Source organism: Colossoma macropomum, unplaced genomic scaffold (genome assembly GCF_904425465.1).
Source record: "Colossoma macropomum unplaced genomic scaffold, Colossoma_macropomum, whole genome shotgun sequence".
NCBI lineage: Eukaryota > Metazoa > Chordata > Actinopteri > Characiformes > Serrasalmidae > Colossoma > Colossoma macropomum.
Window position 1 is genome coordinate 10269205 of NW_023494805.1, and position 4692 is coordinate 10273896.

The 4692-nt window shown below is 35.3% G+C and overlaps 1 long non-coding RNA gene across 1 annotated transcript; it reads right to left on the reverse strand.

Annotated features, from left to right (window-relative positions):
• Nucleotides 1–2260: 2260 nt before the first annotated feature.
• On the reverse strand, nt 2261–4667 carry LOC118826261. Its single transcript, XR_005008729.1, has 3 exons — nt 4635–4667; nt 2657–2702; nt 2261–2444 (listed from the first exon to the last, which is right to left on the reverse strand). It is a non-coding gene; the product is annotated as an uncharacterized LOC118826261 (long non-coding RNA).
• Nucleotides 4668–4692: the final 25 nt, after the last annotated feature.

The following is a 4692-nucleotide window of genomic DNA, read 5'->3' on the forward strand; positions in this document are numbered from 1 at the left end:
ACAGGCCGCTGTGAGTTGCCCTGTAAAGCCTTAAATAATAATTTCAAAGTCAGAGGTGTCAAATCTGATATTATGAGAGTTTACATATTAACGTCACTTGCACAGAGTCACAAAGAATGTCCAGCTCGATGTTCAGTTCTCAAATGCAAAATCAACATTATGCTGATGAAGATACAAAGACAATGGTAGATCATTCACTCACAACTTTTACACATTTCACATTCTAAGTGTTATTTTCCCCAGTATGTTAAATTCAGCAAATAAACAGTGATGGTGCATTAAGTGATGGTGTTCTCTGTAGAGGATGTGTTCACTTATTTTCACTTATAAAATCATGTAATTCAACCAGGGGTGCCCAAACTTTTGCATACGACTGTGTCAAGCCCTGTTAGTCCTCACAGTGTTGTCTTATTTACTTACATTTAACACCTTTGGTTCTTCTGAATTCTTGAATCAAGGTGTCCAGATCCAAACCAGGATTTTCTGTAGATATCATTGAACGAAGCATAATTGCTGTCATTGTCTCTTAAAAGGCCATATCATGAAAAAAAAATCTCTGCTTGGTTGAAATAAAGGAGTTTGATGTAGAATTATGAATATTGTTAAAGGGTCAAAAAGTACCATTTGCTTAGTTTTCATGTATTAAGTGTAAATATATTTAATACATTCAAACTAAACTGAAAAAAAACAGACTATTTGAACACATTTACATGCATACAACTGTTCATCCTACATCAATTTAGCTCCATCAATTCACAATGAAGATATAAGAGTGTTTCAGCCCACACTGCTTTTTGAATGACTACAATAGAGGGCCGATCAGAACAGAGGTCCTTTACACATATCCGTCTTAAAGGTACAGTATCAAAAACAGCCTGTTGTATTCTGAGGGATAAAGGCAGGTTAGCAGATTATATAGTTTGATACACAAAACCACACAAGTAGACTTTAGGGGGGAAAAAAAATCTAATATACTCTCAGAAAAAAAAAGGTAGTGAACTGTCACTGCCCCTCTTGTCACTGGGGTGGTCCCCTCAAGGGTACATCTCAGTACCTTTGTTCAGGGAACATAACTGTACCATAATCCAATGAAATGATATTTTCTAAGTCATATTGACTCCACACACCCCGTCTCGTCTCCAGACTTTTATTTTATTGTTCTGTTTCAAGGCCTTACATTATGAAAAAGTACAAATATGTACTTTTCACCTGGAAAAACTTATTTAAGGTTTACAATTGGACCTTAAAACCACTGTTGTGCCTTTGAGGGCACATATACATTGTTTGTACTTTGAAGAAAGAAAAATGTACCTGCACAGAACCTTTATTTCTAAAAGTGTACAAAAAATGTAGGATATGGCCACTTAAATGGCTGAAAAATATATTGTTATTGCTACAACAATTGTAATATTTTAAAAAGAAGAAGAAAAAAAGAAGGAGGAGGAGGAGGAGGACAAGGAAAAGTCTGATGATGAATAAACAAAGTAATAAGCAGTGGTGGACAGCAACAAAGTACATGTAAGTACTTTTTTGACATATCTGTTCAAATATTCCCATTTTCTAAAAATGTGTACCTTCAGTCCACTACGGGAATATGAGTAAAATATTATCTTTTTTAACTCCACTACTTTCTGAATCATATATTATTACTCCAAAACTGAAGAAAACTCAACTGTCTTAAATATCTGAAAGTAAATGATCCAAACCAATTATATAAGTTTAGGCCCATCCATTCACACTCAAGTTATAAGGAGTGTTTCAGTCTGGGCTGCTTTTTTAATGATTCACTATACAGGACAGCCAATCAGAACAGTGATCCTGTACATATATCAGTTTTAAAAGCACAGTAACAAAAACAGCCTGTTTAAGGAATAAAGAGCGGTTGTAAAATGGTCATGTAGCATTTAATTCTTTTTGTTTTTGCTGCAGTGAATACATAAACATAAAGGTTAACACAAATAGGCCTCAAAATACAATACAAGAAAAATGTAGGATATGGAACTATTAAAAAAAGGAAAGGTTTGCCAGTTAGTTTTCCCTTGTTCATGTCCACGTCCATGCATGGCTCTTTTACTATAATAGCTCTTACGTACGTTTTCTTACTTGCATTAAAAAGCAATTACTTTTGCACTTGGATTTGTCTACTTTGGAGTAAGACTTTAAAACTGAACGGTAAATAAATAAACAACAAATGAAACAAACTAAATAACTCCTGTTAAAACCTGTTAGATCATAACTGTACTTCATACCTGCCCTGAACTGTAGGAGCTCACTGGAGTATTCTGAGGCAAAGTGGGAGATGTTCTGCGGCTGGTTCTTCAGCATGGCCCAGCTTAAAGCCTCCAGCAGCAGCTTGAGTTCTGGGGGGACGGCAGCATTTTGCAGCTCAGACTCCGTCTCCATCCCTGATTTTGATTCAGCTCATTTCAGAACAGGGATCCTTTCTGACAACAGCCAAACATAAAAGAGCCCTTACATCACAGAAGCAGTGATGACTGGGCTTCTGTCATAGTTACATCATTGATACATAGAACTGATAACAATGGTGTTTACTTCATAGTGTTGTTGGGTGAACTGATTTTTCTGGATAGCTGAGATGTAAACAAAGTCATTTAGAGTGTTTTAATGTGAAAAGGTTCATTATAGAGAAACTTACCAACTCATACAGCAGTGGTGGTGATGGGAACCAGGAGTCACAATGTCTGCAACACAAGCGTAGCCATCTAATCTTCTTATCTTTATCGTTATTTACTGTCCAAAACAAACTACACGTCTTCTGAGCTTTTATACGTAATATTAATAATGGTAAGATTGTGAAAAAAGTTGTTTTCTCTGGGTACTATTTTGTCTCACTGCACCCTGCAAGTTTTATTTTTTTTTATGTGTTTTAGGCCAAAACATTATCATAAAACTATCATATAACAATGTCACAGATATCAGGTAATGTATTCATAACTATTTTCAATAAGTTTCTGTGAGGCATGTAATAATTTCCTGAGACATTAGAGGGCCCAAATCTTTTTTTCATGTGTTTTTGTTTTTCCCCCTTGAGATTATAACATGTGTGTTGTTTTATGAACCAAAAACATCAATAATTAATTTTTACATGATCATATTCCAACCTCTCTTTATCCCTTACAGTTAAACAGGATATATTTGTTACTCTGCCTTCAAGACTGATGTATATAAATGACTCCTGTTCTGATTGGCGGGCCTCATTTGGAAAGTAGTCCGAGCTGAAACACGCTTTTAAAGTTTGCATGGCTGGGCGGAGCTAAACTGCTGTGAACTCAGTAGGCCTCACAGAACATCACAGAAACAATGAATTCTGAACAGCTATTTTCCATATATGGACTGTATGGACTTAGAATTGAGTGGTACACTTTGACACTTGAACAGTGTTTACACTTTTTATCAGACTAAGCAATTAAGAAAACGGAAAATTCAATTTTCCATTATATGGGCCCTTTAAAGGCTTCAGACATTTGGTTCACATCACCACGACTGTAAAGTTAGAAAGAAGGAAAGCTAGAACATTTCGCATCAAACCACTCTGAATGACTTTGTTTAATCCTTAATTTTAAAAAATCTGTGTAATTCCTCTTTAACTAATTCACCAAAACTCCAGATGCTTATTTGTCTCAGGCATCTCAGCATGTACAGCAAAAGCATGCCTGAAACTGTGGGTGAGTCAGCAGGGGGCGCTACTCTACACAAGACCATGTCTCTGGGAAGCTGAGGACAAACCTCACAGCAGCTGGACGAAGGGCACAGCAGAAGAGCTTCTGTTTTAATAAATAAACGTGAAAGCTACTGAGAGGATGGATCAGCCTTAAGCAAGCATTTAGAATTACTGCTGCACTTGATAATTACAAAGAAAAAAGGCAGTGAAAAAATATTTAACAGAATTTTTTCATAATAATACTGTATTTGTCATTTTGTTGTGAAAACAATTCATCTTAAGATATTTTTTGTTTTTCATAAAGCAGACGTTTTACTTTATTTAAATTTTCTAAAAAATGATCTATCTATCTATCTATCTATCTATCTATCTATCTATCTATCTATATACATATAGATAGTACAGTAAATTATTGCCTACTGCATTACTCATACAGTCTTGTAAAAATACAGATAACTATAATACAGTAATACAGCAGAAATAGAGCTGCATAATCATTACTGCTGAATGCAGCTACATCACGCTAATCTTGAGGTCCGGGCGACGTCACAAAACCAACATATTTACATATTTTAGCCTATTCAGCCTACAGCACTTTAGCCCCGCCCATTCACACTCAGAAGTCAGAACAGAGCTTATTTACATATATCAGGCTCAAAGGACATTAACAAAAACACGATTCTAGGGGATGAAAAGTGGATGAAAATAGTCAAGTAAAAGAAATATGTTATTTATAATAATTATTATTACTGCTTTTGGTATATAAACCCCACAAACGTCATTGGTGGGCCTCAAAAAAAGTAGGATATGGGTCTTTAAAACAAACGTTAGCAAGATCGATATTCTTGGCCATAGATATTTCTATTCTTACAAATAGATTTGAGGTCTTTTGAAAGCACATCTAATCATTAAAGAAAAAGCAAAAGCCGAGTTATAACAACAAAGAACTTACACAGCAGAGAATGTAACTTGATGGGAGGATAGGAGCGGAGAAAAGCAAAACAAAAAAA